We start from the raw sequence: 10,848 nt of genomic DNA, 5'->3' as shown, positions 1-10,848 counted from the left end.
ATTGATGAGTAATTTGCTCAGAACAGGGCAGAAAAAGGTCTCGTGGAAATTCCACAGAACACCATCAGTATGGGACTCACAGGCCTTTTCTCACAGGTCTGTCTTCAGGATCCAGAGAGCAAATGTGAGCAGACTTGCAGCAGAGCCCGGGATAGGGTCAGTTTGGTGGGTCCTCCTGTTTCCTGAATTTGAGAGGGAGCAGGCTCCAGGGGGCAGTGGTGGTTCATCCCACACCCAGAAGCATCCAGACCTCAAGGCCCAGCAGCCCCTCGTGTTCCCCGAGTCCTGTTTCTGGGCCCCTAGGAAGCAGTCAGGACAAATCAGCCTCCCCCTCGGCCCTCTTCCCACCCAGAACAAGCGAGGAGAAGGCCGTCATTAGGGAGAAGCAGGGCCGGGGGGAGCAGGGGGGTTGTCCCGTGTGGGAAGGGGACATGGGGCAACCTGTATGTATACTTGGATGTCCACACGAGGAATGTGAATCTGTGGGACTTGGGCACCAGGAGGGGCAGACAGTGGGCCTGAGTAAGCAGAGCAGGGCCTGGGGGCCCCCTTGGAGAAGTGCATCAAGCTTGGCCTGTGCTATCGGCCTTGCCTCTCCTGGGTCCCCGGGGAGGAGGAATTGAGCAGTGTTGGTGGAGTGACCACTCTCGTCCCCAGGCCCTGCCAGCACTGGCCCTTCAGGCTCTGGGTTGGGGATCCCATGGAGTGTGGGTCCCACTGTGCCCACCAAGGAGGCCTGGAGGACTTGGCAAAGAAGCACTGATGCAGACATCACCTGTGCAGAAGCTTCCAAGTCAAGATCCAGTGGGAACTTTTGCCCTGCACGTGGATTTCAAGTCCAGAACACACATCAGCTTCTAGCAGCTCAGTTTATTTTCTAGATACAGAGTCTTAAAACCCAGTACGTCCACAGCCTGTGAAAAGGCATGTCTGATCTGGCTCCAAGTGCTGCTTCTGGGTCCCTCCTGACTGGACACGCGCAGCCAGTGTCACCAAGTCAGACTGTAAATGGAGCCAGTGCTGCAGCTGTGGGTGCCCTCCACTCACCCCAGGCAGATACCACCGTCCCCTCACAGGCTGTCACCAAGTTAAGTCCTAGGGACCCTGCTCAGGCCCTACCCTGGCTAGGGGGTCTCTGTCTCGACAGGGAGGGTTTCCTTTTTCCATTCAGGCTCAAGTAGGTGATTATGAAATCAAGGCTGAGACAAACACAGCACAGGATTTATTCAGTGGCCAAAGAACAGAGAAGCAGGAACTAAGTTCCCAGCTTAACTTCTTGCCCACCTGGAGAAAGTGGTTTGATTTTAAACAGTAAAGACAAAGGGAAGAGGAGTGAGACTAATGCTGAAGAGGCAGGTACGTCTGAGGGAAGGGCAGGGTTTTTCCAAGTTAGTGGGGTGCCACCTCCTTTTTACCTTTTTTGGTTCTTCATGTTGGATTATGAAGCTTCCCTGGTGGCTCAGAGGGTAAAGCGTCTGCCTGCAAGGCAGGATTGCTGGTTCAGGAAAATCCCCTGGAGAAGGAAATGGCAACCCACTCTGGTACTCTTGCCTGGAAAATCCCATGGACGGACAAGCCTGGTACAGGCTAGTCCATGGGGTTACAAAGAGTCGGACGTGACTGAGCGACTCCACTTTCACTTTTTTTCATGTTGGGTCATGGCCACCAGGAGGTGTGTCTCTTAATGACTGAGTTAGCAGCAAGCGGTGATATGAAGTGAGATCTTAAATTCCCTGCCCAGGAATTGAACCTGGAAAGCCTGGATGGGAACCAGGAATCCTAGCCACCAGACCAACAAGGGCTAAAGGCTAGAAGCTACTTTTCCCTGGATCTTTGCCCCCAGTGAAAGATATATTTATCACAGAGGCAGAAACTGTAAATGCAGGTATAAAATTATTAGAGACGTAGAAAAACAACAAGTGGGACAGCACATAGAGAAATGGTTTGTTAAGAGAGAAGCACAGCAGAGAAAGGGTGTGGGCAAACCCCCTAGTGAGCAGGAACTTCTTCCGGGTCTTTGTCTTCCTTCAGGCCAACTACCTGGTTTCTTTTCCCACACCTGACCTACCCTGGGACCTACCCCTGGGTGCACACTCACCCCTCAGCCAAGATGGATCTTGAAGTGAAGATTTCTGGGAGGAGCAAGACTCCTCATGGCCTGGCATTATCTCTTGAGTTTTGAGCCACAAGAAGCCTTTCTGTGCGTGTGTAGTGTCTCCCTTGTCCCAAAAGAGTGAGGGGCAGAGATCCCTGAATCCTTTACACATACAGGATTTTGTCCCTTCTCTGTCCTTACCTTGACTATTACCGTAAGGTGTTTACAAGAGACAAACAATGGCTATTTACTCTCTGTTGTTACTTCCATTTCGGAGGGCAACCAGGAGGCTGATTGTAAATACCTAGACTGAAGCCCACCTCTCTCCTCTCAGAAAAGCTAACAGTTGTTAAGTATTCACCCTGAAGCCCACTTCTTTGTGTGCCGTGACATGCAAACAGGAGGCCAGTTATAAATGTCTAATCTGGAGCCCATCTATCTCCTACATCAATAATACAGTAAAATCAACTTACAATGAGACAGGTTGTGAACAAGGACACCCCTAATATAGGAGGGTTCAGACGCTGCTACAGAACACCTGATCCATTCCTGACAACACTGAGTGGAGGGAGGGGGGCATTCAGGCAGCAGGACAGACAGTTTGCTCTGGGTGCTCATGTGGGGAGCACAGCAACAGGGGCTCAGCCTGCAAACCCGAGAACCACTCGCAGATTGGCTCCTGGAGTGGCAAGGAGAAGGGATGTCCCTCCTGCTAGACATGGAGGAAGGGGGTGGGTCTGCTGGGCTACCTCAGTTCGGGGACTTGCTGGGAGGCTCCAGGCTGGTGTGCTCACAGCTGAGACAGGCCTCAGGGCACAGTGGGGATGCATGGCTGGGAGGGGCCCTGAGCCAGTCACTCACCACCCTTCATGCCCCTCCTCCCTCGAGGGTGTCTAGGGTATCTCTTCCCCCAGTGATGAAGGGCAGAACCCTGACAGTCACCCCCGACCCCTGTCCCCCAGGGAAGCTCACTAGAGACTTGGCACCCAGCCGGGAGCTCGTCACGTGGTGGTGTCTGCCCTCACCCTCAAAATGCCAGTGCCCAGAAGCAGAGCTGAGGCTCAGTGTGAACTGTGAATCTCATGTTTAGTGCAAACAGCATAGGTGCAGAGGGCTGCCCCTAATGGGAAGGAGGCTTTAGATCAGGGCAGGGCACTTCTCACCAGCTCCATGAGCTTCCTGGGGCAGCTGTGACAAATGAGCACACACAGAGGCTCAGAACAAAAGAAGCCTGTCCTCTCTCAGTCCTGGAGACCAGACGTCTGAGGTCAGGGTACCCCAGTGCTGCGCTCCCTCCAGAGGCTCCAGGGAAGGGTCCTTCCTGCCTCTTCCAGTTTTTTGGGCTCCAGGCGTCCCTGGGCTTGTGATCACCTCCCTCCCATCTCTGGCTCCATCTTCACCTGGTGTCTCCTCTGTGTCTACATCTGTTAGAAGGATGCCCTCTTTGATTTAGGGCCACCCCCATCCAGGATGACCTCATTTCCACATCTATAATCAATTATACCTGCAAAGATCTACTTCCAAATAAGGTTCCATTCACAGATTCTGGGGTCATGTCATGGACATAGCATTTGGGAGCCCCCCCATTCACCCCCACTATAGCACCCAGTTCCCAGACACCAGCCTGCCTTCTTCAGGACAGTGTTCAGTCTGTTGACATTCTGTCTTCCTGCACGGAGGCGTCTTTTGTTTCTTACTGTAACTTAGGCTGGGTGGGGGACCCTGTAGGCTGGCCTCCCAGTGATTCCAGGGACCATGCTGAGTGTCCTCCCGGGAGTGTGGGAGCTTTGCCAGAGCGCCCTGTGCACATTCTGTACTGACCACTTGGTGGTCAGGCACCTGCACAGGCTGGACTGGTCCCATCAATAGCCTGGTGCTCTGTGTGCGGGCCTACATCTGTGATGTGTGGACCCACAAGATCGGTGGGAGCCCTCCTGCCTGCCCCGGGGCCTCCAGCTCCTGACAGACCCTCCAGTCCTGGTGTGGGCACCCGCATCTAGTCATGGACTCCTGCTCCTGCCGTGGACACCCCATCCCATTGGCCCCCAAGAGGGAGGGGTGAGAACTTGGCCATGAAGAAGACAGGGCAGTGGCGGGCTCGGACTCCAGGCCTGGAGATCAACCGTCTTCTGTCCCATCCAGGTCAGCGCTAAGAAGTCTACAGAAGCCAAGCCGTGGATCCACCTGCACATAAACAAAAACCCAGAGTTAAGGAGCCGGTCAGCAGAGTGGAGAAGACCAAGCAGAGGTCCGCCCAGCAGGAACAGAAGCAGACAGAGAGCAGAGGTCTGTGCCCTCAAGAGTCACGACAGGACTGGGGCACCTGGGAGCTGCTTGTGGCTTCTGTGAACAGACGCAGCCTTCTGGAGAGTGAGTCAGCCCTGTGTCCACAACACATGGGACCCTAGAGGCTTGGTTGTGTTACCAGTGTCGAGCTGAAACAGCCCATTAGGAGCTTTACACAACTAGACAAGAAGACATTCATCTTATTCCTACAACTGGATTAATCAGAACTTCCTGCATACAACTTGCCTCACTAGTTCCTCCAATCTGAATTGCTCCTTGCTTGCCAAAGAGACTTCTTCTATTCTTCCAAGATAATAGATTCTCTATTTTTAAAACTTCTGTGTGGGGAAAAAAAAAAAAATCACTGTTTCTTACAACACTAAATCTTCTCCAAAAATGCAAATAAAATATTAATAAAAAAGAAGATGAAGACAGAGCTGGCCCTGACTGCAGCAGGTGTAGACAAGAACTGGGGATGCTTGGATACTTGTCCCCCAAGGGCCCAGACCTGTGAGGTCTCTGACTAGAAGGGTCCACCTCCACCTGGGCTTACCTGGGGGGTCGCTGCAGGGACAGCGTGTCCTCGGGTGACTTTCCAACTTGCCCCACCCCAGCTTCACCCCCCAGCCCACTCCACCCCATTAATAGTCTTTAAATGGTGTCTCTCACCCAACAGGCCTGCACGGGAGGTTTTAACCCTGAGTCCAGTAAACAGCATCCCATGTGTCCTGCATGTCTCAGGAGGGGAAGGAGCCTCACTCTCATGGTCCTGCCCCATGCACCCGGGGCTGCTGGAGGTGGGGGTGCGGCAGCCCCAGGCTCTGTTCTGACAGAAGCTCCCTTTCTGTGGACAAGCCTTCTCTCACTCCTTATCCTCCCTGGAGACTCAGGAGGCCACAGCATGGGGGCACCTGCAGCACCAGGACCCCACCCTAGGAAATTTCTCAGAAGCAAGGACCAGGCCTGTGGGCTGGGGGGAGAAGGGAGCCAGCCTCTTGGTGATGCAAGGGGCTAGGATGCCTCATACCCAGGAGGGCCTTGGACTCAGCTAACTACCACCTGGGGTCTCCTGGCCCTCCCCTGGTAGAGGGGCTCTTCAGATTCCAGGGACCCAAGACCCCCCACTTCTGACCCCAGTTGCAGAGTCAAGGTCCCAGAGACCCCCTCCCAGCTGCTTTTCTTAGAGGCTCCCAAAAGTCTCTGAAGCTGTTATACTTGGGGTTAGTTATGATGAAGGATGCAGGTTAAACTCAGTGAGGACAGAGGTGTGCAGCAGGGTCCATCCTCCTTGGCTGTGGCAGCTCAGGAAGATCACCTGAGTCCTGAGGTGTGGGATTTATTGGGGTCTGTCACAGCAACGTGGGGCCACGACGTGCCCAACCTTGGCCTCCAACCCCCACGGGAGACTCAGGAAGCCCCACCATGCACCACGCCATCAGCACAGAGCAGCCTGGAGCAAGGCCCAGGGAGCCGGGGACACGCCTGTCAGACTCAAGGTGAACTCTGGAGCCAAGAGCAGAGGCATGGCCTCTCTGCAGGCAGATGACCCCACACCAAACAGGCCCCAGTGCAGCGCCCGATCCATGTGGCCAGCAGGGGAGCACATGGGTCAGCCAGAGTCCATGTGCCTCAGCCTGTGACCCCTGACCACATTGCCCTGCTCTGCTCACAGAGCGAGGCCAACAGAGGGACAACAGGAAGGGAACAAAGCCTGCTCAGGGTCAGGTTGGGTTGGAAAGGGTCCCAGGAGCGAGCACCCGGCTACCCTTGCCCTGAGCCGAGAGCTGACATCCACCCTGTGGTCAGTCACATCTCCCCACAAAGGGGAGGGCTGCCTTTCCCATGTCCTGCAGCAGGGTCATGACTGCGTATACAGCGGGAGGCACAGCAGTGCACGCAGCAGGACTGATGCCTGCCCTCCTCATGCAGTCGGAGCCTGGTGAGGGTGGACCGACCCTACAGGACCCGGGGCCAATCCCCGGGAGGATGTTGGGGTGAAGCGTTTAGGAGCATCTGGAGGGAACCCTCACCCTTAAGCACAGGTGACTGAGGACACGACCAAGGGTGGGCAGGAAGGGGAGCCCAGGGAGGGTCCTGGGTCATCCCTGATTCTGGACGAGGGGTGTGGAGCTGGAGGTGAAGGGGGTGGGGGCAAGAAACTGATCCCTCGACGGTGAGGAGATAGATAATCCCAGGTAGAGAGGGAGGGGGAAGACTGTGCCCAATGGGAGGATGGAGACACCAGCAGGTGGCGCTGCAGGCACAAGTGCCAGGGCTGCTCCCTGCTGTTAGGCACCCAGCCCCGCACCCCTGGGAACCACGCGGAGTCCAGCTAGACGCGAGCCAGGAAGAGAAGGGAAGCCCGTCCACACTGCTGAACCCAACAGTGTAGGCGTTCCCACTCCTCTTCACCCGGTGCGGGAAAAGGGCAGATGGAGAGAGATGGGGTTGAGGTGGTAAGTGTGGGCACTTGGAGCCTACAGAGGAGGGTTTCCAAAAGAGGCGGTGAGGTCACAGGGAGCGGGAGAGGGTCAGGGTGACGCCAGTGGGACGGTCAGTGAGTGCTCGGCAAGGGAGCCCATCCGTCCTCCCTGAGGCCGGCCCTCCTTCCCGAAGGCGGGATCTATGAACACAGCCCATCCTACCCCCGCCCCCTGCCCAAGGCGGTTTTCTGGCTGCCTGGTTCCCTGAAGCTGGATGTTTGTGGGGACACGGGCCAGTCTGGCAGCCCTCGTGAAGACACCGCTCTCTCTGAAGGAGTGAGGTGGACACTCAGTCCCTGGTCTGTGGATGGTCGAGTCCTCTGGGTGTCATGTCTCTTCTTGGGGGTCACTAGGGCCTTATCCTCACTCCGAGGGGTACGGAAGGGGAGGGATGGATCTGTTCGGGTCCAGCTGCGCCTGGGCTCTTGGGGAGGACCTCTCTGGCCAGATTCACAGGCTTCAGTCACCACTGCCCACTGGATGCCCCCCTCCAGGAAAGGACCTGTCCTGTGAAACTAGGCACCTGGGTCGCAGGGAGCGACTCAGATGGCCACACTCAGGTCAGGAGGTGGGATGGGGTGGCCTGCAGCCAACTGCTGCGGTCACCGCAATGCTGTGGCTCCTTGCTGAGGCCTGAGATGCCCGGCGGCAGGGGTTGGGGGAGAAGTAGCCATAACAGGGATGAGTAGGAGGTTCTTGGACCCTGGGTTCCTCCCCCAGGAAGAGTGCGGGTTATGTCTAGAGGGGAAGCAGCCAGTGACCGTCCTGGGTTTCAACAAGCACAGCGTCCCTCCCCCACAGGCCAGATATCTGTTTCTTGAGCCCCCATGACACATACCAGACCCTGGGGGAAGTGGGTATTGGAACAAGGGATGCTTGTTCTCAGGTCTGGAGCCTGAGATCCAGGTGTTGAGCACCAGCTCCTCTTGAAGGTTCTGTGGTCAATCAGCCCCCGGTCTCTCCCTGCCCATCTCTGTCTCTTGCTCTCATCTTGCCTTCTCCTCCGTGAGTTCTGCTCCCTCCTCACACACAGGTCAGTGACCTCATCTCAATCCAGGGGAGTCTGTGATCCTGGGGCCTCTTGAGGCGACAAACCCTGGGGGTCAACACAGCTTGTGGGGACATGTGGGGCAGGGAAGGATGCTCCGAGGCCGGAATCCAGGAGCCTCATGGAGGAAGTGGTGTCCTGACTCAGGGAGGATGGATGGACAGGCAGAGGCAAGAGGCATGCCAATGGGGGTGGTCACCCTTGCCCTCTGGGGAGTGAGGAGTCTCTAGAGGGCTGGGCAGGAGCTGACAGGACAGGTATGTCACAGGAAGGCAGCCTGGGTGGCTATGTGCAGGGTCACATAACGGCAACCATAACCCATAACCCAGCTCTCACGCCACTCCCAGCCCTGATGTCAACCCTCCAAACCAACACCAAGAAAAATCTAATCAAATCACACAAATACTTCAGAAAACTAAAACCACACCAGCATACTTGATGAACACAAAAATCCTCCACAAAACTGGAGCAACATGAAACCAACAGAACATTGCATGGATGATGCCATAATCAAGTATCTCGACACCACAAATGTCAGGTTGTTTCACATATTAAAACTAAGCAATGCAGTGAACCACTGTAAGGGCACAATGTAAAAACAGACTATTATATCAATTATTGCAGAAGAAACTATAATCAAACCCTAATGCTATCTCATGACACAAACACTCAAGAAAGTAGGAATAAAAGAATACTTGTGCAATATTAAAAAGAATAATATACAAAGCTGTAGCAAACTTCATGCTCAGTGTTAAAAACTGAAAGATTTACTCCTGAAATCAGAACAAGGCCAGGAAGCTGACCTTCACCACTGTTATTCAATAGTGTACTGGAAGTTCAACCTAGAGTTTTAAGGAAAGAAACAAAATTTTCAATGTGTGAATGGAAAAATTAAAACTATATCAATTCACAGAATACAGATCACACCATCTTACAGATAAAACTTCCTAAAACAACAAAAAATTATTTGACTAATCAACTAATTCAGCAAAGTTACAGGAAAAAATATCAATTCATAAACATTTATCTTATACATGTACATAATAATAAATAATCTGAAAAAGAATTTATGAAAGCAATTCCACTTTAAATAATGTCAACATATATATTTAGGAATATATTTAATCAAGTACAAAATTTGCTTTTATGTTTGTAAAGTTGTCTGTACATTTGAAATTACTAGTAAATTACTTTTCAAAACACCATGTCAAAACCATTCCAGAAAAACAGCATCAAACCTCCAGATAGAGGCCAAGACATACCCAGATCCAGTTCACCCGAAGTCCACATGGAATTTAGAGGCACTGTGGGAAAATCATATTAGGAGCCGCTGTTCTCTGTGTTGTGGATGACCTGGATGTGGTAGAAACAGTGGAGTTTTGGAATTCCAATCTTCCACATCATTCCACCAAAAAAATTAGAAATGAATTCAGTAAAGATGCAAAATCAATATATACAAATCAACTGCATTTCTAAACACTAATATTGAGCCATCAAAAAGAGAAAACCAAAATTATTTACAACTGCATCAAAAAGAACAAAATACCAAGGAATAAATTTAACAAAGGATGTTAGATACCTGCATACTGAAAATTTTACAATGATGAATAAATTGAAGAAGACACAAATCACTGGAAAGATACCCCTGCTCATGAAATGCAAGAATTAGTATTGTTAAAATGTCCATTCTACCCAAAGTATACAGTGAAGGCAAGCCCTCCTAAAATTCCAATGAAATTTTTCACAGAAAACGAGCAAATCCTTCTAAAATCTGTGTGGAATCACAAAGGATCCCAAAGAGCTAAGGGGACCCTGAGAAAGGAGACTAGGCAGGAGGTATCTCCCTCCCAGACTTCACACTGCATTTGGTGAAGCTACAGTCACCAAAATTGTGAGCAGCTGGCACAAGAGGCACACCGCCCAGAGGAACAGGACAGACAGCCCAGAATTCAGCCCACACGATGGGTCTGTTAATCTATGACAACGAGGCCAATGACTCACCAAGGGGAAGGATAAACAGTGCTGGGAAAACTGGACACCACATACCAAAGAAAGAACTTAGACATCATCTACGCTGCACACAAAACTGACGAAAAACCCAGCTTTCCACACCAAGTCCCTCTGGATCGACTGAGAACAGCAGTCATTCACACAAAGACGTCTCTCCAAACTTCTCCGTTTTCCTCACCTTTTCCTCCCCGGGTTGCCTGGGTCGTCAACAAACGACCCGGCGTGGACGCAGCCCCGTGTTGGCCTCCCTGAGGCCAAAACCCCAGGGAGTCCTAAGGGAACTGAGCTCCTGTCGGCAGAGAAGCTGACCCGGGAGTTCCAGATGGAAGCCCTGCGGTGCCTCAGAAGACACAGCTCCTCTCAGCTGCTGCTGCTGCTGCTAAGTCGCTTCAGTCGTGTCCGACTCTGTGAGACCCCATAGACGGCAGCCCACCAGGTTCCCCTGTCCCTGGGATTCTCCAGGCAAGATCATTGGAGCGGGTTACCATTGCCTTCTCCGCCTCTCAGCTGCGCTGGGAGCCAAATCCACCGGAAAGCAGAAGCGCTGTGGGTCAGCGCCGCCCCGTGGTCAGTGTGGGAGGTGCAGGCCATGCCTCCCTCACACTTCATGGGAGACAGCCCTCCTGCAGGTAGAACTGCTGAATCCCTTAAACTGTGGAAATTCGAACTGAAATGGAGACAATAACCCAAAACTTTTCTAAAACTTAAAAGCAATGAATTGGAAACCATATGGGATGAAATAAATGTAGGTACAAACTTTACAACTTACACCAAATGCACTCAAAAGTATTCATGTTGTTGTTGTTTAGTCACTAACACATGGCTGACTCTTTTGTGACCCCATAGACTACAGCCCCCAGGCCCCTCTGTCCATGGGATTCTCCAGGCAAGAATTCTGGAGTGAGTTGCCATTTCCTCCTCCAGGG

The 10,848-nt window shown here is 52.6% G+C and overlaps 1 long non-coding RNA gene across 2 annotated transcripts; it reads right to left on the bottom strand.

The window, feature by feature from the left end:
* Positions 1–850: 850 nt before the first annotated feature.
* Positions 851–10,416, bottom strand: LOC101902809 (uncharacterized). 2 transcript variants are annotated; one of them, XR_239877.5, is made up of 3 exons: positions 10,101–10,416; positions 9,175–9,304; positions 851–4,279 (listed from the first exon to the last, which is right to left on the bottom strand). It is a non-coding gene; the product is annotated as an uncharacterized lncRNA (long non-coding RNA). The 2 variants fall into 2 exon arrangements; XR_239876.5 differs by having other exon boundaries at positions 9,175–9,265.
* Positions 10,417–10,848: the final 432 nt, after the last annotated feature.

The sequence above is a fragment of the Bos taurus genome, chromosome 24, assembly GCF_002263795.3.
Source record: "Bos taurus isolate L1 Dominette 01449 registration number 42190680 breed Hereford chromosome 24, ARS-UCD2.0, whole genome shotgun sequence".
Taxonomy (NCBI): Eukaryota; Metazoa; Chordata; class Mammalia; order Artiodactyla; family Bovidae; genus Bos; species Bos taurus.
Note: the sequence above shows the minus strand (reverse complement) of the source record. Positions and strands in the feature narration are given on the sequence as shown.